The sequence below is a fragment of the Notolabrus celidotus genome, chromosome 5 (assembly GCF_009762535.1).
Source record: "Notolabrus celidotus isolate fNotCel1 chromosome 5, fNotCel1.pri, whole genome shotgun sequence".
Taxonomy (NCBI): Eukaryota; Metazoa; Chordata; class Actinopteri; order Labriformes; family Labridae; genus Notolabrus; species Notolabrus celidotus.
Genome location: NC_048276.1, coordinates 17,224,302 through 17,252,063, shown reverse-complemented (window position 1 = coordinate 17,252,063; position 27,762 = coordinate 17,224,302). Strand labels below are relative to the sequence as shown.

Genomic DNA, 27,762 nt, shown 5'->3' with positions numbered 1-27,762 from the left:
TTTAAGGTGATTTGGGACCAAGTGTTCCCTGTCTTATTATTGTGCATGTAAATCAATTGAAACTTCACACTGCTGGCCCCCACTTTTCATTTAGCTCCATTTTTATTCACTTAGACCACCCTCCTGATACTACAACAGTTTTATACCTATTGCCCTGCTCACAAACAAAGAATTACCCTCTCAAGAGAGATATGAACCACAAACCAACAAGCTTCAAAGTTCCGAAGCCTTATTTTTTGCGCTAACAATAATTCATTAGTTTCAAAACAGCCAAACGTTCTTGCTTATAAGGCCACACAGCTTAGAACGAGCACTACAAATGACACTAACTATGGCCAGATCAAGGGAAATCACTGTAGTAAACCATGATGCATTACACAACCAAAACTTTGAATAGAAGTATCTTTACATTTAAATAATTTATTTGGTAATATGATCTGATTCACAAACTACAGGAGCGCTGTGTGAGGCCTGTTTGTCTGCATAGGGCTTCAACAGAGCAGCAGGTTTAACATTTAAATAATTTAAAGGTCAGGTACCTAGTTTTATTTGGAACAACAAACATTTTAACCAAATCAAAACAATCCAAAGAGGTTATTTTCCTGTTTCAACATCTCACACTCAAGGATTACTGTGTTTCCATTTGCAGAAATGTGTCAAAGCATACTGTTGATGTTTTTAGACAACTAACCAAGGTTCTCAGGTGGATGTTTCGATAATAGGATGTAATTATATCATAAACAGATCGAATGTATACCTCTGAAGCTTTTCTTTACATGTAGTAGGAATCAAGCTTTTCAAAAATGTAATAACAGATACAAATCTTAGTTCCACAAAAGGATGTGTTTTTAGTAGAGCAAAGGGTTAAACATTGTCACCACCAACAACAAAAAACAAAAACTAGAATGTCAAAAAACCTTTTTGTTAACTGAAATATAATAAAAAACAAAGCTTTGCAGAAAAATAATAACCAAAACTGTATTGTGTGTTTGAAAAACTAACAAAAAAACCCCACTAAAAATAACATCTTGTTGTTTTTTTCTATTCAATTTGTTTTCAATAAATGGTGAAGACTTATACACCCATTTTTTCAGAACAGTGTCATTCTAATTCTGTTTGAGAAACCCCCCCCCCCTTTTTGAAGATCAAGTTGGATTATAGTTTGTTTATATTTATAGCGGGGAGGGAGAGGGGTTGCCGATGGGTTATCCACATTGACTTTTAATCGAAGAGAGAGCGGTGCATTCCCCTGCCTATTCATGGGCATGTCTCAACAAAAACAGTCAGTAACTGCTTCACAGTCAACAGACGGACAATCAGACCAGGTAGAAATATTCAACATTTCATGTCTTTCCTACATTGTTTTCGAGGTTTATCAATGATCACCTGAAAATGCAATAAATTTACGATTTCAGACAGTAACGCAGCAGCAGCAGTGGTCATCACTGAGGATGAGATCGATGAGGCATACATCCTTGAGACGTTTTCCAACTTTTACTTGGTTTAAGCTGATGCCCCGTCTTTCACTGTAGCTTCTTCTGTCCCATCCACAGAGCCCTCTGTTCGGTATAGACCCATTGGTGTATGCATATGTGTTCCCACACACCAATAAATAGCATGTACTGTCTCATTCACATTGTAATTCAATCAAAAAAGTTGATATTAATGCAAGTTCTGGTTCTGAGAGGCAAATAACCAAATCATAGTTAAGAATTTGAGGGTGGCCAATCAGATTGAAAGGGTGGGGAAAGGCCAGCCCCAAGTTCAAAACCCTGAGTAGCTAACTAAACTACGAGCATGCCTTAAAGACATAAAGACCTGGATAACCAGAATTATTAGCAAGACTAATTTATTGTTCTTGGCCCGAAACACCTTAAAGAGACATTTTTTAACAGTATAACTGCCTTAGATGGCATCAGCCTGGCATCTAACACCACTGTTAAGAATCTAGGAGTCCTATTTGATCAGAATGTGTCCTTTCACTCCCACATTCAACACATTTCAAGGACAGCCTTTTCTTCACCTTCAGAATATCACAAAACTCAGACACATCCTGTCCCAAACAATGAAGAAAAACTAGTCCATGCATTTGTTACCTCTAGGTTGGATTATTGTTATTCCCTTTTATCAGGCTGCCCTAATGAGTCTCTAAAGACTCTTCAGTTGGTCCAAAAGTCTGCAGCTCCAGTACTGTCTAGAACCAGGAAAAGAGAGCACATCTCTCCTGTGTTAGCTTCGCTACATTGGCTCCCTGTAAAATCTAGAATAGAATTAGAAATCCTTCATCTGACCTACAAAGCTCTTTCTGGTCAGGCACCTTCATATATTAAAGAGTTCACAGTGCCCTTTTACCTCTCTAGAACATTATGGTGTCAGAATGCAGGCCTGCTCGTCGTACCTAAAGTCTATAAAAATATAATATGAGAGGTACAGTTTTTAGTTATCAGAAACTCCCTCTACTCCATTATTACAAATGCTACTATAAGACATGTTGACTTTAACTGCCATAGATATCAAGATCAGTCTATTTCTTAATTTGCAGTTCCTGCAAATGCACATATTTTTGCCATTATCACTGTAATCATCAATCTGTATTAGCTGTTATTTTTGTTAATGTTGTCTGTCTCTATCCATCTCTCTCTTTCTGCATCTCCACATACCCCTTTTCCCAAACTCAAAACAGTCTCAGCAGATGGCTGTTAACATGAGTCTGGTTCTGCTTGAGGTTTATTCATGTTAAAACAAAGTTTTTCCATTCCACTGTAAGTTGCCAAATTCTGCAAATTGCTCTGCTCAAGGTGAATTCAAATAGCATAAGATTGAATTTTAGAATAAGATGGGACAGAATCTTAACTTGTCTTGATTTTGAGTCTTCGTAAATAATATACACAAAGGGCCTGATCTATTAAGATCCCAAATAACGAGCGCTAATTTGCGTGTGCAAATAATAATTTTGCACATGCTATTTCTGGGTGTGTTGCGGGTGATCTAACTAAGACTGCGTGCGCAAATGATAACGAGTGCAAAAGTGGTGCGGACCGCCCTATTTTATGAGGATTTTGCGTGTGCTATCGGCTGTCACCATGTACAGTTTGAGGGAACAGAGTGGCCTTAAGCGATAAATTAAGTTTGAAGACATGGAGTTGGAGGTTTTAGTGGACGAGGGAAATAAACACATCTGTGAACTCCAGCAGAGACATCTCAGCGTTAGAAACGCGATTTGGGAGGCCATCTGTGAAAAGGTGAACGATGTGAGAAAAAACAGAAGATCTGCCAATGAAATAAACGCATCTACTCTGTTTTGATGGAGTTTAGAGAGCGATTTGATGAGGCTTAGTCTGCCACTCTTGCTCTAGAAAAGTTAGGCGTCACTTGGATGAAGACAGTCGCCTCACTGTCCCAGGGAGCAACTTTCGGGTGAACGTTTTCAATGCCTGATATCATCATCCAGGAACTGTCCCAAAGATTCACCAGCTTAAATGGAACTGGGAACATGTTTGAGTAATTCGCCCCAACACACTGCTGCAAGCACAAGATGAGGAGTTACGCAGAGCTGCCTGGCGCAGCTCAGTGAGCGCTCATTCACGTTAAAACTAACTAAAAACCCTTGATGAGCACGATGGGACAGAATAGACTGAGTGGACATGTCATGTTATTTATTGAGAATGACAGATCAAAGAAAATGGACATACAGTGCATCGTGGACAAGTCCGCGGAGCTTAAGGCTCGTCCAAACAGTGGTGAGTAGGCCGAGTACTTCATATTGATTTTTTGTTTGTATGTGAACATGTGGGCCGCTGTGCCAATTTTAATAAACTTTATAGCTGTTGATACAGTGACCTACTGTGCTCTCATTAGTTGAAAAAGTTAAAGTGGGTGTCAGAATGATGCGGTCGCTATCCGTGGTGCTGAACTGCTTTGAATTTGTGTTGTTTTATTATTATTATTTTGTTATCTTGGTTGATTGACTAAAACGTTTAGTAATGCTTGTAAGCCCAGCTTTTGCGGGCATGTTGTAAAACGATGGTATGATGAGCGTTACAGTGACCGCAGCCAAGTGTGCGTAACGCTGTGCCAGTTTGCACCTGCCTTTCAAACGTGCTAAATATAGACGCAAATACAGCGCGCTATCTGCTTCAGGTTTGATAGATCACATTGCGTGTGCTAAATGTTTACATTTGCATCTCCTCCTCCCAGTATTTTGCGCGTTCTGATGATCTACATGTATTCTGCATATTCATGAAGGCAAACACGCTAAATGATTAGCGAGTGCTATTTTGCTCATTTGACAGACGCAATCCTCGGTGCTCCCGGTTAGTACGTCAGCTTTGCGCGCGCTATCAAGTTTGCACGTGTTTTTATACACGCAAACCTTTAGTAGATCGGGCCCAATGAGTATGGTCTAGATCTGCTCTATATGTAAAGTGTGTTGAGATAACATTTGTTGTGAATTGGTGCTATATAAAAAATGATTGGTTGATTGATGTGGCCGTTAACCCACAAGGAGGACCAAATACTGAAAGTGCTAGCTCTGCTAATGGTAGCCACTACTGACAAACCACTTTGACCTTATTTACCCACAGACACTGATCTGGTGTTTTGCCATATTACATTTTGGTTAATCTAAATTTGAATTACTATTTAAACAATTAGGATTTTAGTCACTTCAGTTCATCTCTAATTCCAACTAGATTTGGTTCATCTTGGTAATTATTCAGAAAGAACAAGTCAGATTGCATTGCCTACTTCTTTTATAGTCAGGGTGGATTGTCTTTGGTCATTTTTGTTCCTAATGAGGTCTCTTAATCTTTATTTCAGCCACACTGCTCTTCAACAAGGCACTGAATTTGTTGCTGTGAACCAGGAAGGACATAGTCATTTTTTCCACTGGATGACAGTTCACTTCTGCTCTACAGATAGTAGAGGACAGGTTGTTAACATTTCCTTTAGCACCATAACTCATATTTGTTCAGGTATTTAAATTCCTCACTCAATCCAAAGCGAATGAAGCTTGCATTAGCTTACTTCATACTGCAACATTAACTAGCTACCATCTGAAAATGTAGAAACTATAATATTTAATGGGCTGCCTCCACGGTCCATTCTGTAGGCCACATTTCAAACTGCTTATCTGGCCCATTCATGTCAACACTGCCCACACCTTTTAAAGAGCACCAGCTGCCTGATGTGTGCAATAAGCAAGGTGAATTATGTTCGGCGTGGTTCAAGGATATGCTGCTTGAAATAAACCAGCTTTAAGACCACCTGCAATAGTTGATGGTAGCCCAGCTTTTCTATCTCTTCTCTAAAACATTTCAGAGTTAAATGTTACAGCTGCTTAATGGATCATGTCTGATGAACTGAAAGACAGAACTTTGAGATTCAGCAAAGGTCATGTGTCCTGTTTTAATGGGCTTGTGCTTCTAAAATAAGATGCATTAAATTACCACATTTTTAATGGAGTTTGGTGTGATATTCTTCTTAGACTTTACAAGACAGGATGGCACTTATCCCGGCTTATCTCATGGATGACTGTTATGTGATATTGTTCACAGGAGGTTACACAAGATGGTTACCATGGCATTTGCACAGGCGTTTCTCCAGCTTTACTTTGCTCACAGATAATGGGTCAGGTCAAGCTACTCTCCTTTTTTCTCCTCCTCACTCGTGACGTGACTGAGAGCTGGGCCATTTTAACCTCCCTCTTCTCTGACTCGACATCTTCACACAGGAATTAAAAATTGTCCTAGCCCCCATGTACAGCAGATAAACTGTATACCAGGAGTGCAGTGAATGTTTTAAGTAAAGATAATCTTGCTTGGTTTAAAAAAAACAGGCTGCTCAGATAGTGTGAGGATGTATAGAGAGTAACAGCTGCCAAGCCGGCAAGCTGCTCAAATGTAAGACTACATTTTCATGCTGTTCAGTAGCTTCAGCATAGCTTTCTTTGCTTCATAATAGTGGTACAAACTAACAAACAACATGGTAGTGCTATAAAAATCTGAAAAGGCACAAGTGTTTTCCTGTGTTGCTGTGTAGTGAGTCTTTGTGCTATAAATGTACAGGTTTCTGAACAGCAAGTCGATGGCAAAGCAGGTTTTCCATCCAATCCCAATGTCCAAGCTCTCAGTCCAACAGAAATGGCAAAACTCAAAGGATGTTCTTGGTATATCTCCGAGGGCTCAGGAAAGTCCCAAAGTAGAAAAGATTGTCAATCCTTGAGGGCTCTCATGTCAACTTTTTGAGCCCTGAAACATACTTTTTGTGAGTGCACAATCCTGAAGACTCTCCTTAAGGGACTGACCCACAATTCAACGTGTTAAAGAATTCATGAAAAGCAGGAGTGACACGGGAACCCCAGAAGCTACCACAGAAATAAACACAAACAAAAAATAAAAATGATTGAAGATGTTGGCAAGATGCTTGATGAAAATTTGATAGAACAGTGATACTATTTTGCAAACTGTAAACAACAATCCTTTTCATTTGCTAAATTATTCACAGGCCCTCAATTTAGTGGCAAATTAAATGTCCCTGTCTCATGTGATGTCAGAGAGTATTATCCCAAATTATTTTAGACTCTGATTCTTTAGTGGAATTTCCAGATGTTAATTAAACAACACAAAGACCGAATCAACTTGCAGCCTTTGCGGGTTTATTGAAGATACAGCATACAGCATCAAATCTCTGAACATCTTTGAAAGACAGACAGACGGACCCCAAAAACCCCTGTTAAACACTCTCCTCTGCTTTTTATGGCCTTTCAGCGACGTCACTGTTTTGTGTTCTGCCCCATCATTACCATGGAGACAAACTACGGCCCTGGTGGTCTTGCATCGTGCTTGACTCCCTTCTCGTATCCTGTCAACATATTGTGTGACTGGAACACACATGTTCTGCCAACTATCCTCCTGTTCCTGAGAAAATGAGCGAATGAACCCTTTTAAGGACAATTTGAGGAAACATCAGGGGCCTCATGTGCAAAGGGTGCGTACGCAGAAAAACGTGGCGTACGCTCTTTTTCATGGCAAAGTTCAGATGTATAAAGAGTCAAATGACCGTGGAAGTGTGCGGTGCCTCTCACCAACTTCATGGCTGACGTACGCACGTTTCAACAGCTGTTGATCCTTGCGCACAGATTCATACATCTGGATATTTTTGTGCGTACAACGTTTTCTGGAGTTAAGCATATGCCATGTTTCAGTAGAAAATTTGCGCACGTCTTTGTACATGAGGCCCCTGCCTGGTTTCTGGGAAATCAACCTTTTGAACCTTTTGGAAATACTTTACCTAAAGGCACAGCATTCAGGGTTCTACATAAACATAGCAAACATACTTGAGTAAAACAATGTATACTCTGCAGTAGATAATGTATAGTGCACTGTAAATCATGTATGTTGCATAGTAGATGTATATTGTACAGTAGAAAACAAAAGTTGCATAGTTGATAATTTAAATTAAACTGTAAATAATGTATTATGCATTATTGGTCATGTTTATTGCAGTCGCAAATGTATACGGACCAGCCGATAATGTATACTGAACAGTGGATAATGAATATTGCACAGTAAAAATTGCATATTGCACACCAGATAATGTATATTTCACAGTGGATAATATATATTAGAAAATTAGATAACGTATATTACACAATAAATAAGACTGCATAACATAGGGTATTTAGTATTAGTAAATGTGCCAAACAATGCAAAAATATTTCATGATATATTAATCCACTCTTATTAAATTTGAGTGTAGCTAAATTAATAAGGCACAATTAAGAACTACAACAATGTGGCACTTGCAGAGTTTGATGTTAATAAAAAAAGCTATAACAAAATGTCAGAAACTGTATTTTTTTCTATTTGTTGATTATTTATACACAATGGTGGCTGATGGGCATTGGAATCAGTATCTCAAAGGAAGGCATTGGTATCCCAAAAGTCTGTACGGTTGATCCTTTAAAGTTTTGATTTGGAGCCCTTGAATCCCATGCAGGTGTTGCACATTTAAGAGACATCTATTCACTTCTGTAGGGTTCAATAGGATGAATGCTGTCACCACTTATTCACTGTACTTGTGATACCTGTGAAGAAGGTGTTTGGTAAAGAATAGACAATCCCTCTTACCTTCTCTTTGGGGCTGAGCCTGAATCAGCTGTTGTTTGTATATTCAAATCATATGTCAAAGGCTTTTTTAAGTGCAACTTTAGGAATCAGAGTATATACTTCTATGAGAAGGTCAGAATTTTGCATTTTCCAAAGAGAAAATGTGTCATTGCTTGGAGACAACTTGTTTATTAAATCTCTTTCAATGTGTCCTCTATTATAGATGTGATGGCAGCACAATAATACTGTAAGTTTGCAATGCTCTTTACAGTGGGAGTTAACATGTAAATCGACACAGCTTATTTTAGTCGGGTTTTTCCGGTAACAGCATCATTTGATGTGAGTTATATTGTCCTCTTTGATCCTGATAAAAAACATTGACCAAACCACAGACGGAGTCGAGAAAACAATGTACAAAATAAAGAAGTAAACAAGCTGAAGTAAACCATGTTGGCTCAAATGAAATAAAAACAAACAAAACTGCAGCAGCCTCTGATGAATCACTGCAATCAACATTTCTTTCTTGCATCTTTGCCCTGCAGATCTCAAACCCAGTAATAAAAGCTTTTAATCAAACTTTTGTTTCTACTCAGGTGGTCATAGCTAAGAAGAAGAAACAAACGGTACTCTAGTTAACCATCATTTACCATTTAAATTTAATAAAGCATACCTTATGGATGAAGTGGTTTACAGGAAACTGCCCTTGTGTATCGACTCGCTGCAACTGCAAATTTTGCTTTTAAATAGAGAGATTTATCATCACCAATGCTGCACTGCTGAGAGGAAGCTGAAGAGCTATTTCACCAAACAACTGCAAAATGAATTCTCTTCTTATATGTAGGTAACAAGTAACAAGGTAACTGTGTGCCCTTCAATTACTGTCCATGACCTGAACCTTTGTTAACATCAAACGGGAATAGTGTGGATGAAAGCTGACATGGCAAATGGAAAGGAAATCAATTGTTGAGACCCACGAGGAGGTCATCCAAACAAACAAATCATTAGCTAAAACCCCGAGCCAGAATCATAATACCCTAAAAAAATAAATGGCATATCCATCTCCATCATAAGAACGCATGCAACAAACAAATCTTTTAACACTGCAAAATGCAAAATTATTCGAAAAATCCTATTTGCACCACATGCATCCAAACTAAGTATGTGCATGTTTGACTAACAAGTGCAGCCTGCATACAATCAAATATTTTGGCAGCAAAAGCAAAGTTAGCAGGTACGATGGCTGAGGTGGAGGAGAAGAGCAAGGAGAATATGTTTTACTGAGACCTGGTGGTGAAAAGAACACCTCTTCTATACAGAATCCTTCTGGGTGGAAGAGAAACAATATGCTACGGCTTAATAAGCACACTTTGATGTTTGCTTTTTCCACTGGACATCATATTTTCATCACAATCACAAAGTAAAATGATGTTATCACACATTATAGATTTTCCACACATAGTGCAGGTCTGCCCTAAATACCTGAGTCTAACTTTTTAATACTGGCTCTGGAGGTGGATTTAAGTACTGAGTTTTGAAATGGCTGCCCTCTAACATACACAGCTATATACCAACTGGATATAATGCAGAATCATATAACAACTTTGGTATTTCTTCTACTTGGATCTGATCACATAAAACACCCTCTGAAATGTCCGTTTTTTCACTCACAAATCACCCAACAGCACTAAATTAAGACCAAAACACATTTTGTTTTGGATTTCAAGATCATAATTTTCCACTGTGAGTACTTTGTATCCATTAGGCCTCCATATTTTTTTTTTCTAAGTGCCATTCATCTCTTCTTTTTGTCTCTGAAAAACCCAATACCCATCAACATCAGCTCTATCGGCCTTTTACTGTAGTTTATTGAAGTGTTCGAGACTGCGAGCAGTCACACCATCTTTTCTGCTAGATCTTTTTTTTTTTTTTAAAGCAGGCAGTTTGAAAGGTTAAAGTTCATGTATTACACTTATATAACTCTTGTTGGTTTGATTATAGTAGGTGTATTAAGTTACTGCAGTACAAGCTTTGGCGCAGCTTCAAAGGTTCATCCTTGACTTTGCCACCAAGTCTTGCAGGCCCACTTTCTAATCAGTACCTGGCAACAAAATTGATCCATTTCAGAATAAAAATCAAAGTGTTCCTTTGGAAGCAATAAAAGTTATTACTTTTCCTGAAGATGAGTTAAAATGTCAGTTTCTGGGTACATTTCTGACAAATATTGTTTCCATATTTTACGCAATACTATATTTACTTTGATCTTATATGCTATGATACGGTATTTGGATTCAACAAATCCAATACTAAGCCTCTTTAAGACTGCACGGTTACTGTTATATTTCTTGTTGGTGTCCAAATTGCAGTTACCTCTTGTGACTTGTCGGCCTACTCTCAATTTAGTATCTGGAGACACAGTGGATCAATTTCACACAGATGTGATATCATTATTCACTTATAATAAAGTAAGGTATTTTCGTGTTCCAAGTAAATATTTAAGTAAGGGGTTCTGGCTACATTTCTACCAAATTTTGGCTTTAATATTTTGCTCTATCCATCATGTTAGTATTGATACAATGTGGATTAAGAATGCAGTGGATTAAGTATATGTATGGCATATATGCATATTATGCCAGTCTTCACAGTCTTCAGCGAATAAGTGTCCAAATGGCAGTAACCTCCCTGACATGATGCCGGCCTAAGAAAGCAATCACATCTATCCCAACAGTACACGAACAAGGAGTAAAACCAAATTCTGCAAAAGTCGACAAAATGACTTTATTGGTTTTCTGATGGATTTTAAATGTCACAGCTCCATAGCTACAGGCACCGTGTATCTGAGTAAAAAAAAACACATTTATACCCTTAAAATGAAAATATACCATTTCTCATCGGTGACCTGTCAGAACAGAGGTCCTGTTGTCTGCCATTAACTGAGCGCTGCCCAACATCCACTGAATATTAATGGAGCCTTCCCCTGGATCATCAGAGTGTGTGCATTTAATTCACAATCCTATCTGCATCTTCTAGGGCACAAGCTGTGTGTGTGTGTGTGTGTGTGTGTGTGTGTGTGTGTGTGTGTGTTTGTGTGTGTGTGTGTGTGTGTGTGTGTGTGTGTGTGTGTGTCTTTGTGCTGCTGTGGGTTTGTTCATTAGAGAGGACATCTTTTGAGTTCAAGGCCTGTCATACTCTCTGCATGAGATGAGTTCTATTGCAGCATGCGTGTCTAATTAAGCAGTCATCAATACGTGCAATAAAAAGCATATTATCGAAACCATGACAACCAATGGGAAACAGGACATCATAGGAGGCAAACTGAGAAGAGCAGCCGGTTTGATTGACAGCCTACATGATGAGTTGATCCCAATTAGATCACATGAATCTCATCTTGTTAGCAGCTTGCTCCAAACGACAACACTGACGCTAAATACTCAAAGTAAACACTGATCGTGTAAAGATGTGACAGCTTATCAACAGGCAAGGCCAATCGAAGGCTCGCGCTTAAAAAGAAGAAAATGTGAGCTATGGCAACTAAGTGGCATGAGGATTTTCATTGAAATCTCATTCCCCCCACATTGTGACAGTGCGCCAAGATGGAAAACGTGCGCAATGTGCGAAGTCACCAAAGCGTACAGATTGCGCACACATCAAAGCCACGATAGAGAGAGAAAATCTCCAGTCACGTTTAGGAAGGAGGAGGCGAACATATGTCTTACCTCAAAGACTCGATGCAAGCACCAGAATTATGATGATGACGATGATGATGATGGTGATGGCCCGTCCATGTATCTAAACACGATTCTTCTTCTTCTTTTCTATCCTCTGCCGGCGTGTCGATGATGTTCAAACTAGGCCATTTCCTCCCGGATCGCAATTATTTCTCAGGGGGGTACCGCGTCGCAGGCTTTCGCACATCAGTACACCTTCTCGGTGTCTGTCTTTCTCCGGCTTTTCCAAAAAAAGCACACCTCATACTGCCCCCTCCTCCTCCTCTCATCCCTCTCTGACAACACCCAGCGCTGCTCCTTATCCACAGATATTTGACTTTAATTATGTTGAGATGCAGCGGGGGGAACAATTCAAACAGGAGGGGGTAAAAAAAGAAAACATTCACAGTAAAATAAATGCGTAACGCTATAGCGTCAAGACTCGACGCGCTGCCTCAAAAGTCAACGCAGTGATCTGTCCTCTTTTGCCCATATGTCCATGCTGGTTATAATCCACCGGTGCTGTCCCGCTGCAGCGCAAAGGCCTTCAAAAACACGGGCTGTTTGAGTTAAAATGTAAAATAGCGCTCTAAAGACACCCAACAAAATCAGGTGTCCAATCTCTTTTGACGCGCGTGCGTGGTGCTATCTCCTGGTTTCACTTGGTATCTGATGCTCGCAACAGAAAGTAGAGGCTCACACTGAGAACCAGCGCGGGGATCTTCCGTTTAGCCTTCATGGTTTTTGCAACAGCATCCATAAATGCTTAAAATACACGGATGCAGTGGTTTTATTTTGAAGCCCTGAGCCTGCACTGAAGAGGATCCCAAGGCTCGTGCCACAGCAGTCTCTCTCTCTCTCTCTCTCTCTCTCTCTCTCTCTCTCTCTCTCTCTCTCTCTCTCTCTCTCTCTCTCTCTCAGTGCGGTCTCTCTCGCTTATAGGACACCACTTGCAATATTTCAATCTCACAGCTAGTTGTCATGACGAAGAGGTGCGACGCATAAATCAATGAGCAGGCGCCTGCTTCGCTGCTATCGTCATACGACAGGAAAAAAAAATCTGTATGTGAAACACAGGGTAGAGATTTGCTTTGATTGTTTTTTGATGAGGATCTGCACCACGCTGACGTCACAGCTTTTTTTTTTTTTTTTTGATTATTGGCGCCAGGCAGCCGTTCATTTCACAACCTTAAAATATCACACTTATACCAGCAGTGCAAAGAGAAGGCAATATAATTAAATCTAAATATAAAACTGCCACTTATTCTACAGTGAGTGTGAATAGTATATAATTTAATGTCCCTTTACAGCCTATAATGTATGTAAAATAACTATGCAGGGAAGTAATGCAGATATGACCTAGAATCTAAATCTAAATATCACCATCTAAATATAAAAATAGCTTTGTTTTTGTGAACTAAAGGCAAACTGTTTTATATCTACCTAGAGACAGCTCCTGTTCAACAGGGACTGCCATCCATCACTCAGGATGTCTACCATATCCCAGAACGCACAAACAAGTAACATGCACACTTTTGCATTTAGTGAGTTGCAATGTGTAATGTTCTGTTTGGAGGACGAAGAAGAAGTTATATTAAAGATATATAAATATTTAATATATAGATATCATTAAATATTCTTATTTATTCACTCTGTCTGTCACTCTGTTGACGTTTCTTGTTTTCACCGGGTATCCAAAATGCTGCCACATAAATGATTAAAAAGTAGGCATCTTCTATACTTACTTCGAGTCCAACGTTAGACTCTGTCATGCTTGCTTGTGCTCTGCATAGCACAGGACAGCTTATCATCCTGAGAAATCTCATCACACTTTAGTATCCCGAGATCTCATCATACTCCTATTTTCTCAGGCTTTTTTTTTTTTTAGAGTTTAGTTATAATTACATATTTGATGCTTACAAAGGGTGCTTCATGTCCTCAAGGGATACTGACTGCTAGATATCATTAAATATTCTTATTTATTCACTCTGTACCTTTAATATTGTTGACTGCTGTTTGTAACTTTTCATGAAAGTTCTCATACTGATTTATTTAAAAAAAAATGGTCAGAGGAATGACTTTGTAATTTTGAAATAATTAAGTAATAAAGGAGGACAAAGTTCTATATCTGCACTAACTGATTAAGACACTTGTTGATAGGTAAATAAGCTGCCAACACAACAACAACATATGCTGGATCGTCAAAGGGAACAAACTGATGCCCTTCATACCACTATCAAACTAGGCATTCGTTGGCCAGTTAACAAATGTGATGAATAGTAAATTGACTGTATTTATTGAGCACTTTTTTTACTCTTCTGACCGCTCAAAACACATTTGAATTACATGCCACATTTACCCATATACTGATGGCAGAGGATGCTATGTAAAGCACCCATCAGTAATAACTAATCTCATTCACACACTACTGGCAGAGCCACCAGGGGCCGTTTGGGGTTGTGTCCTACCAAAGGACACTTTGGCATGTAGACAGCAAAACTTGGGATCAAATCCCCAACCTACTAAATGAGGGACGATCAACCCTACCATTGAACCACAGCCTTGAGTGGGTTATTACTGATATTAAACCTCTTTCAGCTCTGTTTTGTTCTCCACCAGCTCCCAAGGGAAATGGCTTTTATAAGGTGACATAATCAGGCATACAGGGCACCAGCCTGATCAGAGCTCAGCATGAAAATAAGTTGTTTTTGGTGGAACTAGATTTATCTGAAATCTAGTTATGTTAGCTAGCTGAGCAGCTTCCCACAATTACAGTGGTCCCTCCAAGCTATGAGAGCACTAAGTATTAAGAGCGTGCTGTTTACTCCACTATCTGGCACTGGAGCTCTGGACCACAAGGTCAGAGTCTGTAGGCTGGGTAAAGGGGTTTCCAGTTTAACTTAAAGACTTCCTGCAATGACCTCCTTTGTTCAAAATGAGATACAGATGAGTTCCAAGACTGTATTACAGCAAAGTTTCTTCCACTGATGGACTGAATAAAACAATGGTAGATATGAGTGATCCCCTACATGTGAGCACTGTAAAAGGTTCTATCACTTGTTTGTGTCTTGTCTGTCACTCTGTTGACGTTTCTTGTTTTCACCGGATACCCAAAATGCTGCCACATAAATGATTAAAAAGTAGGCATCTTCTATACTTACTTCGAGTCCAAAGTTAGACTCTGTCATGCTTGCTTGTGCTCTGCATAGCACAGGACAGCTTGTTATCCTGAGAAATCTCATCACACTTTAGTATCCCGAGATCTCATCATACTCCTATTTTCTCAGGCTTTTTTTTTTTTTAGAGTTTAGTTATAATTACATATTTGATGCTTACAAAGGGTGCTGCTCTGGCTTTGCTGCATTGTGTGCATCAGATGAGGAAAGAAGAGGAGAAACAGTGAGAGAAAACGTCACAGACACTACTATAGGAGTCATTTAACCTTCCATAACTGTAGGTGACCCCTACAAACTCACACAGGACTCCTGAGACTTTAACAACTTGAGGGACCTTTACCATATTATCCGTCAGTCAAATGTGTGTTTTGGTTGACTCTTATGCCCAAGATGTCCACCTTAGATATTTTGGCATCACTTTTGTACACTGGAAAGAGGTGGATGATTTTTATATTAAGTCAATTAAGTCCTCTGTTGTTCTTCTCTGTGGTGTGTTTTTAGCTGCAGCATGAGGGTGGGCAGTGTCTGGTTTGGTGACCTCAGCATTGCATCTCAGCTTTTAGTTGATAATGTACCTTTGATAGATTCATTGCACTGTGACCATGGTAACCCTGCCGGAAAATTGCAAATTTCTTCCTCTGGTTAGTAGTTGCAGTGTCTCGGAGTCTTGTTCATTAGGGTGGTAACATTGAGCCTGAGAGCTACAGGCAGATTGGTGTGACATCCACAGTCATGCAGCATTATAGAAGGTGAGGAGGGGGCTGAATCTGAAGGTGACACTACACTGCTCATTGATCTGTTTCAAGCACTCGTCTACGGTCATCAGGAAGTGAGAAGGTGAGGACACGATTACCAAAAAACAAGCTATTTTCAGCAGGTGGCAGAGCTAAGGTGGCTTTGTGCTTTTACCCTGGTGACACCTCCTGGGCAGGTCTAACCAAAAGATGATATGTGGAAGACACAGGGTACAGAGAGCGATGAAATATCCCATCTAGTATGGGACTCCCAAGAGGCGGGAGATCTGGCCAAGAAGGAAGGTGTGTTGCCTTCCTTGCCTTATTCCCACAAAACTGAAACTACCATTTTCATCAGAAAATGGAAGGCAGGACCGAATCACACACTCTTCTTTTTAATTATAAAAGCTATTAGTATGATTAGATTTTACTTTTTGCTCAATTATCCCGTAGTTGTGAATGTCAAATTACACAATTTCCCCTGACCCAATTAAATGCTAAATCCCAAACAATCTAACAATGTTATCTTTCCGCAAACACATCTATCCTTATTTACACAATACCCTTGTTATGAAGTGTTCATTCATGTTTATTCCCAGTAAAAAATATATAGTCTGATTGTGGAATAAAGCAGGGTAATTTATTTACATGAACTATCAAAATGTAAAGAGCACACAAACTATTTTCTGATTGAAAAACAAAATTGGCCCTCATTTTAAATTTGAATTAGAGGTATACTCACCTGATTTACAGAAACATTAAATTATGTGCTTGAGTGTCACTTGCAAAGTTTCTCATTTCTCCTCAGAAAATGGAATACTAGATCCCAAAATTATCGTTGTACGTAATTGAAAACTGTAACAGAATCCTACATTGCTTTTGGATTGAACAGTTTATCGTTTTAAAGCTATATGTTCAAAGAGATTTGTTTCCTTTTCATTTTAAGGTAAACTTATACCGTCCCCACACTTCTTAACAAACCTAATTGTACTCATAAATTTGGATTTTATTACCCCCTTTGCTCCTTTTGTGCTGACAGCAGTTATATTTCCTTTAGGTAAATATTTTAAACTGGAATGTGTCATGTGATGTCTTGTAATCGTAAAAAAAACGACTAATATTTTACTCAAGATTGCAGCTGAACAAAAATATTTATAGGAGAAGTCTTTAATCCCAAATGTAACACAAAACAATGTTTCAGTTACACATATTCTCTATCTGAAAAGATTAAGCAATACATCTCTTATTCTGTGAATGAAGAATGTTAAGAATCTCATTCAAGAGCAGAAGGCTAAAAAACCACAAGGGTCAGTGCAGAGGTAGAAACATTTCTCAGTAGTCTTTGTGTAGGTGCAGAGTTCCCTGAGGCTCCGACCTCTCGTCAAGGGTTAGGAAGGAGATTACAGAGCCAACAGCTGCAGGAGTATCATCTGCTTACTGAATTTTATTAACAGCAGACTACAAAAAGGATCTGTTCAGACAAGTCCTGTGATTTTTTTTTAAGTGTGAGAACACAAAGCTTTTCATCATCACATGATTTGATGAGAGGATAGACCAATTACTGTAAACATTCCTGGATGAATCTAGGCTGGTCCTGGCATGCTTTCGGCGAAAGGTCATTTTTTCCCAAATCACGGTTTTCAGCAACTCATTCGTACTTAAGGAGAGCTTAAATGCTGCAAAAGTTGTTCCAAGATTAAAAGAATTGATAAGGCAGAATAACTAGGTGAAGGAAGGTTTTGGCTGATTAGTAATGTTATCATCCTTTGCTGATGGCTGACAGTAACTGACAACAAAGCCCTCTACCATTGCAAAACTGTCACTATCACACACATCATCATGTGCCTCTTCGGCAGGCATCGCCTAACGGTAGTTAGAGGCCTTCAATCTGCAGCCATTGAAACTATAGCAAAAGTCACCTTTATATCATCATTAATGACTTTTCATTTCTGTGAGATGCATGAGGAACAAAAGCAGAAGATGAAAATATGTATAAGTGTTTTTTGTTTTGTATTAAAATGGCTAAGATATCTCAGAGCTACAGCTTAACATTAATATTCTTATAGTTAAATAAAAATTACATAAGATTAAGGAAATGTCAAAGTACTTAACATTTATAAATCTACCTACGCCACTCTTGAAATTCATCAACTGTATTGTCTATGCATATTGCCTTGTGGAAAAGTACTAATCACTGTATATTGAAATGTAAGAGTTTTATTCTTCAAGTACACTTTACCACATGAAGTCAAGAGCTACATGTTTTCACCTCTGGTGCAGTTACATTAGAGTGATGTTGATTAATGTACATGTCCCTTTTAAAACAGGCATTTCAAAAGTCTATTGAGCTTAAGGTTATTTAATACAGGTTAATGCATGCATTGTGTATAAAAGATGAATGCCATTCACAGAGAATCAGGAGACAAAGCGCCTGCTGTAAGAGGGAGCAATAAACATGTAGGACAAGGCAACTCACAAGAGACTGAGCTGTAACACAGGATCACAGTCTGCAGATGTGATCATGAACAGATGACACATTTCTACTGTTCAGTTGTTGGAGAACACCTCCCTCTGTTGGTTCCAGACTGACATTGCAGCTCTGGCCACTCAAAGCAGCAGTGAGGTTGTATGATCATTTTGACCGAGCTTTGAGTTTGTTTGAAGTCCTGCCAAACTATTTCAAAAAAAGGTGAATTTTTATCATTTTGTTTTTTCAAAACTAAATGACTACAACTTATAAAGGTTGTGATTGTGTGAGAATTTAAGAGTAACTGAGATAATTTCTAATATTGACAGCCCAACTTCAACAGCATAGATTTTCATGTGAAATCTGCATGCTTCTAAAATATTTATTCTTGATATTGTATGCTTTAAAGAAAATACAAAACACACTGCAGTAGGACAATTTTCTATTCAAAAGGGCTCAGTACTTGTGTCCACTTCATTCGGGGTCTTGTCTCACCCCGTCTGGATTCTATAACACATAGCTACCTGCTAACTACACATTATTCCTTACTTTTGAATTGCATTTAATCATATAAGCTGAATAGGTTAAGAGAATATTAGCAGTGGCAAAGGTTGAATACAGTCACCTTTTCTTTTAAATGTATATATATGGATGAAAGCCAGTGGTGATTCAACTGTGCTAGCTAACAGAAACTGCTCAGAATCTGCAGCAGTTTTCATGTGCTGTATCAAATTAGGTTTATTTCTAAAAAAAAAAAAAGTGTTGTCACAAGTGTAAGAGTAAAAAAGGACAATCAGCTGAAGGTCTAAATGTTTACAGTATTAAGTTAGCAACCTGTATTTCTCAACATGAGAACTAGACTGGGAATCATGTTTTTGGCAACATCAGCCCTTTCTAACGTCTGAAACCAAAATGGGACAATAAACACGTTTATTTTAAACTGACTGAATCATTATTTATTATTACAATTATAAATGTGTACCTACAGTTTGGTAAGTGCATCTTCAAAACTAACAGGAATTATTTATTATAATATAATTTAACTGTAAACCTCTAAATGCAACAGTGGATTAGACAGGAATTACAATTCCTGTATAAAAACTGCTTTGTAGGAAAATAGAAAAGAAAATGTTAACATCCAATCACAACTGTTAATTAAACCATGTTTTATCAGCATTATAGTTTTGAATGTAAAAGTAGCCTGGTGGACAAAGTTCTCTCTAAACATTGAGAATATAAATTCCAGTATATGTGATATAAATTTTAGTGACCTCCTAAAAACAAAACCACCAAAATCAATCAATCTTAAGTAACTTCTTCTCATCTTCAGGATAGTTTGTGTAAAACAGAGTAGGACTTCCTGTTTCCAATGATACAGAAGCTGATTTGTTATCATAACAGTAAGACAAAGTATGGGTGACCTGCTGTTGCTCAAAATACTCACTCAAGCAGCAGTGATGGGTTCTCTCTCATAACAAAGATCATTTCTGCTCTCTGGGGTTCGTCTGTTTCTCTTTTCATCCACTATGCTGGATAGTGAGCTTAACAGACTCTCGTTATTTAAGCTAGTGCAGGAGGCGCTGAGGAATTTTGCGGCACAGGCAGCCAGGCCAAGAAAGCGTCTGTTGACTCCCGAGAACTGGAATGAGTTGTCTGAGGCAGGAATTGTTTGTTCTGTCAAATATGCCTGCTGAGCTGCTTGCTGCATTGGGACGCTCCCGCTCCTCTAGAATTTTATCAAGTTCTTTCAAACAGCTTCTCTTGCTTGGTGCTGGTGCTGCTGCTTCTGCACACAGGGCCTTTGCAGGTGGCTCTGAAGCCTCCGATGCTCTAACTTTGGTTCTCCTCAGTTCTTTCTGAAGCGCCTTGGTCAGTGCATCTTTTGCATGCTTTACAGGGTCTGTGTGTAAAGTATCTGAAACAAAAATAAAACACTGAATCAACTATATATAGGTGAAAAGTTATGCAGAGGAGAAAGTAATGTTGTGGTGTATGGTATGGTGTATGTGTTATCTGTTGTAACTTTTTTTTTATTTTGTCTTCCCCAACCTCAATGCAAAAAATGGGATGCTGGGTAAAATGTTTATAAAACTAATGTTGATGGTTTACAAATTATTTAAACCCACATTTAACTAAAATTGGTGCAAAGATAACATATCAAATATTAAAATAAAATAAAAAGTTGTTACTTAATACCATTAAAATATTAAGAAATCTGGAGAAATCTCAGTGGAAAGAGAGACAAGATAGAAAGCCAATACTGGGTGGCTCGGATTTTAGGGCCCTCAGGTGGCAACGGTTCAGAAGTTATTAAGATAAGAGTTTTTGCCCAAATAAGGACATGACTTACTTCACTCCCAGACGGGAACACATAGCTGTTGGCTAGGAGGCTCAAACTCCGACTCTTTACGTCACACTATGTCTGGTTGAGTTCCGCATTTCCAATATGGCTGCCACCGTCGATTGGCTTCAAAACAGCGCTCAGAAACAGGGTGACGTCACATACTACTACGTTCATTATTTCTACAGTCTAAGCTCTATAGTGAGAATCACTGCATGGGCTCAAAATCACTTCCATGCAGGTTCAAACTGAACCATGCCATACCAAAAGGAAACCATATATAAACATGATCCAGAAGTGTTGACTACTTCTCCAGGCCCTGAGGTAATTTAAGATTGACTAAGTGGGACTTTTAAAATTTGATATTCTTTTTGGAAATCATGGATTCCACATCCTACGCTCTCACCCGGCTGGTTATCTGTTCACAATTCAAAATCCAGTGTCCCTGATGGTATGGGAATGCATAAGTGCCAAGGAATGGGTAAATTACCATTATTTTTTAACAAATTGCACAAAAAGCCTTTTTTCAGGGGAGACCTTGAATATTAAAGCAAGAAAATGTCAAACCACATTCTGCACATATTACAGGCATGGCTCCAACGTAGAAGAGTCGGAGTGCTAACGTTGCCTGCCTACAGTCCCCACTTAACTCCAATTGAAAACATTTGGCGCATCATTAAACAAAATTTACATCAAAGAATATCTTCAACTGAAATCCTGTAATCTATTTTTATCAACATTTAGACAGCAAACCCAATCATTTGGAATTGAGGTTGTACAAAGATGCACAATGACATCTTATCTTAATCATACTTGCAGTATACTTTGAATGGAAAAGAGAGTTGGATCATTTCATTGAATATATTTAATAATTTGAAGTCTTACCTACCTCTATATCTTGGGTTGAGCAAAGTGGCAAGAAAGTACAGAGGTTCATCTTCCACTGTGCTGAAGCTTCTGTTGAAATCTTGTAGTAAGGCCATTTTCATGGATTTAATCAGAGTCCTCATTGTTTTCCTTGGTCGGAACGTGTTTGAGAATTGTGACAGCTTGAATTATATCAGTGGTGGTGAGCTGAAGGGCTTTCTGTTCTGGAAAGCTCCTCAAATGATACAAGAATGACAAGTTATGTCCAGCAAGGCCTAATGGTTGCCTGTCAGTGATGTGGGAAGATCATGGTCGGCAACATAGGCAGAAAGAGCTAGCTTCTATTTAAGAGTACTATCATAAAATACATGTTGTTCCACCTTGTCTTGACATCTCATAGCAGGTGTTAAACAGACATTTGCATATCCATCTGAATGTTATGTAGGCATGTGTATGAATGTAGAAAATGTTTAAAATGCCCTACAATCTGTCACTCAATAACCCACTCTGCTGTGACAGTAAACCATTCTTTACTACGAGCTGCACTGTTTCTGCAAAGCACACAAAGCTATGCACTCCAATGATGTCCATGGCTATTTTCATGTGACTAGCATTGTCTCTCAGGATGATATGCACTTTATTTCCTAGAATATGCCACTGGTCAAGCATTTCCTTGAAGGCAATCAAAATCAACTCACTGGTGCAAGGTCTGCAGAAGTTTTTAGCTCATAGCACTGCACTGTGTGGCATGTAACCTGTGTCCAGTCAGGTTACTGTTTGGACACAAATCACAATTTGGTGAGTATTTCTCAGAAGGCTATGTGGCTACATCCCTTCAATATCCACAATGGCAGTGCAATCATTTAGGAAAATTAGAATTGAAATTGCATCAGATCTTTGTCCACTTTGGAGACAACATTGCTGTATGATCTTTCAAGCTCCTATGCTAAATGTGAAATTGACCTTAAGAGCGGTTACAACCATATAAGGAGACAGACGCAAAAGATGGAGCCAACCTGGACTGTATGCATTGATTTACCAAATACCAAGTGAAACATCGCAAAAACAATCAAAACAAAGCAGGTAAACTGTATTATGGACAGACTGACAATCACTGGACAGACTAAAGCCTGATTTATACTTCTGCGACAAATTGACGGCGTAGCCTACGCCGGAGGTCTGCATCGCTCCCGTACCTATGCAGAGGCCTACGCACGTAGCTGATGCTCACCTCCTCCAAATTGTCCCTACGCGTCGAATCAATGCGGACCCCAAGCCCCGTGATTGGTCCGCTCGGTGGCATTGTATGTCCCGCATTTAGAGCACTTCCGGGATCCCCGAGATCGGCCACACATCTGCCCTGTTTTCATCTCCTTGTCCGTCTCCTCTATTCTTCCCTGTAATCATGTTTGTGTGATAATCAGCAACATGTACCAACTGTAAATTACCAAAGTACGCTCAGAATCGCTGTACAAGTATGTATGTGCATGCATACGTATGCATGTGTATGCATATGTGTTTGTATGTATATATACAGTATGTATTTCTATTTATTTTATTACTTCTCTTCGTTTATTTTGTCATTTAAAATCATTTCTCAACTAACATTTTCATCACGTGTTTTCTATTAATTTATTTATCTGTTTATTTTATTCATTTTATTTTTCATATTATCAATTTTATTTTATTTCATTTCACATGTCTGAGCCCCTGTTTGATTGTATTTGTTTTGTCTTGTTGTTACATTAAAAAAGTTACAAATAAAATATATATATATATAAAAAAAAGAATCGCTGTAAAAAAGTAATCAGAGATCGTAGCAGGGCCGGAAATAGGTGACCCGACTATCAGAGAGACCACACTGCCTCAAGCGTTTCAGAGGAGTATCGCTTTGTGTCACAGACATATCAACGCACAAGTATATAGTGCTCATGTCCACGTCGACCACTGCTGCATAGGGTCAACAGAAGTATAAACCAGCCTTAACCTGACTCAGAGAAAAAGGCCTCCCTTATATAAAACTCCTAATTACAGGGGACAAGGGGTGCTTTAAACATGAGACATTTAATATAAACCATTAAACTCCCCAAAGCCTTAAATATACATATAATAAAAAATACTTACACTCAAGTGTCTGACTCATTTATAGTGAATTAGTCATACCATCAGAAAACATCTACAAGGAATATTACTTACATCACTACCCACCCCCTGTAACCCTGTAAATCTATCTGATGGAACCCTCCCAAACAATAAAGAGGTTGTTAGTTTCCCTGGGGACTCTTTTACTCACACACCTTGGAGTTGAGACAGAGAGGTACAGTAAATGTTCAACATGTTAACACCCTGTTTTTAACTACACTGTATATTTCAACAATTCATTGTGCCCAAATAAACAGATCGAATAGGCCACAGAGTATCTGCTCTGCTCATTTAAATTATGTATTCCCCATAGGTGGTAAGCACAAATCAACCACCCCACAACTGGAACCAAGCCAGAGAAAACCCTGTAATACGATATTCTTAGTTGTGATAACCAGCTCGATGTAGACATGACACCAATGTTTTGTAGGACTTGTAGGATAAAGCACCAACCTACACACGGTCCTCTCAAGTATATAGGAGAACGTTTTTAACTCTTAATGGGTGCAAACCAGCCGTTAAGAGTTAACAAACTGAAGAGTTAATTCACCTAACAAAGATTTTCTGGGCATATCACAACCCCCTGTTTAAGTAACCTGTGTTTTATTCATTAATTGCTCTCCACTCTGTCCAACCATCTGCATAGACGGGAATCTACCAACGCCCATTTATAATGCCCCCACAGCACAAATGAAAAATCTGTTGTGAAATGTGAGGGTATGCATATGTTATTATACAAGGAGATGACCTCTGAAGTATAGACTTGCCATAAAGAAAAATGTCAAATGTGTATTGAAGTTGAGCCTACTTATTAAAAATGAACCCTTTTGTGTTTTGTTTTCAGGTGTGCTACAGTGCACATACCAAGTGGCCAGCATCACTCACTGCAAGAGAGGAGAGCTGCTGGGTTCCTTTTTCAGAATATAGCCTTGAGGGATACTGCATTGACTGCTTTTATGTGACTACAGGCACTTAGAGAGTTTATGTGTTTCATAAATGAAAATGTTCGTGGTTTATTTATTTGTATGGATAACTACAGATACAAAAAATTACATAAAATACAAGCTTCACAAAATGAAAGCTTTTAAAGGAGCCTGGTAAAAATAACCATGAAAGACTGAGTTCTGGCCAAAAGTTACCAAAAAATAAAAGAAAGTAGTTTCTCTTACATGTACTTATATAATAATAATGCCTATGGGGAAAATTCAAGTTTTACACTCGGGTTCATTGGGATCATGCTACACACATAGTTGGGATAGACTGATTATCGGCCGGGCCGATTATCGGCCGATATTCTGTATTTTGACGCATATCAGCATCTGCCTTTTTTAAAAAACTGATGGCCTATAAGAGATCAATTGAAATCGGGGTTATTTTGGCTCAAAATTCACTAAATCACGTGGCAGAAATGACACTGTCTGCAGAAACCGTAGCCTAGCTTTTGTTCCATTTCTCCCTGCAGTTTCTCATTACAGGGGACGAGCTGAGCAGCATCCGTTGTGTCCCCTACAATTACTAATGATTTAAAACTCATACAACCACACTTCAAAAACACTGAAATACCCCCATAGAACAAATATAAATGAAAGATTGACATTTCATTTATATTGATATTTTGGATAACTTTATTTACTGTAGAAAACTTTAGGGAGCTATTTGTTTGTTTAAGTTTTCATTGAACTTTATAAGACATGCTGCTGAGCCTGGGAGCTCCCTGCACTTTGTGTTAAAATTTTAAAACAAAGATGTCGATTGTCTAAGATAAAAAAAACCTTTAACATGTTGCAAATCTGAAAAACTGTTTAATAAACAAATGCTTAAAGGCATTTAAACGAAGTTAAGTGTTGGAGTTTGTATTATTCAAAATTTTGACGCCAATATTTCCCCTTTTACTGGAAATGAATATCGGCTCCAAATATCCGTTATCGGCCTCCTTGACTACTAATAATCAGTATTGGTATCGGCCCTGAAAAAAACATATCAGTCACATAGTTTTTTTTCATTTTTTTTTTTACATACACTCATGCACAAACATGCTATAGGCATGCACTTATGGAGTAATGTCAGAGTGAGGAGGCTGCCATCAACCAGCGCCACCCGAGCATTTGGGGGGTCTGGTGCCTAACTCAAGGGCACCTCGGCAGTGCCCAGGCAAACAAACCAGCACCTTTCCAGCCACTGGTCCAATTGCCAAACTTGGTCCATACCGGGACTTGAACATGCCACCCTCTGGTTCCCAAGTTAAGTCCCTATGGACTTAGCTACTGACGCCCTTTTTGTAGAAATTTGTATGGCCATGAAAAAACAGGGAAAAGTCATAAAAGTCTAACTTCTAGGACAGTGAGTTTTGGAAAAATGGTTTACAAATGATTTTGCATGTATTTAAAATACCTGCTTATGAGACTATATGAGGTCTACATATGATGATGTTTGAATTTCTAATACAATGAATTACTCTTTTTTTTTTGTTTTGGGCCATTATTTCATTATTATCCAATGCAGCCCAATGTCATCATGTCACCACATGCATATGTCAACATAGCTCTAAACAGTGTTACTAAGTTTTCAGTAAAGAACTGTTTCACTGTTTCAATTCAAAACATGCTTTAGATATGTTTTGGCATATTTTAAATCCTCCCAAAGTGAGATGTCCACATGAAGAAAAAGAGCTGATATTGGAGGAGAGTAAATAATGAAAGGTCATCCTGTCCAATCTACAAGAGAGATGATAGAGGAAACATTCAGAAGCCTGATAGCAGATAGAAATGAGACTGGAATGATGATTTGTTCCCTATATTTAACACTCATTTAAATCTCTCTCTCTCTTTTCCCTTTTCTGTCTTTCTAACCCCCCCACCCCTCCTGTACGTAACACTTTACAGTTTCCCTATCCATAGCTATGTCTTTAATAGGATGAGGGAAATCATGTTAAAGGATTTAAAACCTCTGCAGTGAGACGCTGTAGCTTTGCCAAGCTCACTCTCTGTCGTTCAGCTCCTCATTCTCTGCTCCCCCCCTTAAAAAAAGAGAAAAAAAAGCACTCGTGTGTGAATTACTGAGCACAGGCTCTCACTGTTCACTCCCAACGACTCTCAGCTAATAACACAAGTCCAACAAGGACACTGCAATAAAGACAGGAGTGATAGTAAATGTTTGGCTATTTGTGTCAGGAATGTTTTCACACTTGATTTACAGCACATGTCACATGAAGAGAGCAGGGGGGGCATGGTGGCTGGGTCATCTGTAGGATTTGTAAGACACTGCTGTCTCCCTCAAAATAAAAAAGAACACTGTCTGTCTGTCTGTCTGTCTGTCTGTCTGTCTGTCTGTCTGTCTGTCTGTCTGTCTGTCTGTCTGTCTGGTTAGGAGCAGCTCGACTTGAGGCTGCTGCTGCTGCTGCTGGAATCAGAATATTGAAACACAGACAGTGCTGCATGTACCGCCGTGTCCCAGTTTCTTCATTGTATCCAAATTTGCCAAAGGACGAAATCCATTCTCGGAGGATTAAACACGGATACTGAAATAACATTACAATATGAAGCTCAGAGCAAAGCTGCATGTTATTATATCTGATTGTAGTTATTAGAATAACAGATGGGAAACAGGGCATTAGGGTCAGACGTTGATTTAGTGAAGTAGATGACACATTTGAATAAAATATTTTGCTTTATTCCCTCTGCGATTTTCCATATTTGGACACAGAGTGGCATACTGTACTTGTCTTATTTAAAAGGCGATGAGTTACCATAATGCATCATTGTTTAGTCTATGGAGTCAAGGAGCTTTGGCGATAAAATTAAGTTGCTGTTTTTTATTCAACAGCAGTCCAAAAAGATAATTAAAAGATATGCTATTCAATTTACAACAACATGGAGCAGAGAAAAAGAGAAACCCTCAGATTTAAGAGGCTAAAGTCAGCTGCTGTTGGACATTTTTGAGGAAAGATGTCAAACTTTAAGGATAATAGTAACAACTTTATAATCTGTCATTTACTTTATAGTCTGCATCCAAAATGGTTACTCTTGATCAAGCGCTCTGAGTTCTTGTAATCTTCAGAAGTAATGTTGAAAATGATCACACCACAAATAATCTCATCTAACATCAGTAGATTGTAATTCTAACCCAACTCATGTCCCCTTCAGGGCTCACGTATCAGATGTAAGCATTTGATGATACAGAAAAATATTGAGAGCTTTATCATGATTCAGATGATAAGAAGAAAT

General features: G+C 38.7%; 1 protein-coding gene across 3 annotated transcripts in view; it reads right to left on the bottom strand.

The window, feature by feature from the left end:
- Window positions 1-27,762, bottom strand: part of nlgn2b (neuroligin 2b) — a 203,547-nt gene that overhangs the window by 77,095 nt on the left and 98,690 nt on the right. Inside the window, exon 1 of one of the 3 annotated variants that reach the window (XM_034684220.1) lies at window positions 11,822-12,774. The exons of 1 other annotated variant lie outside the window; for it this stretch is intronic. The gene's annotated coding sequence lies outside the window, so the exon portion shown is untranslated. Of the gene's footprint in view, window positions 1-11,821; window positions 12,775-27,762 lie in introns of those variants that run through there. One more of the 3 variants, XM_034684219.1, reaches the window with a different exon arrangement.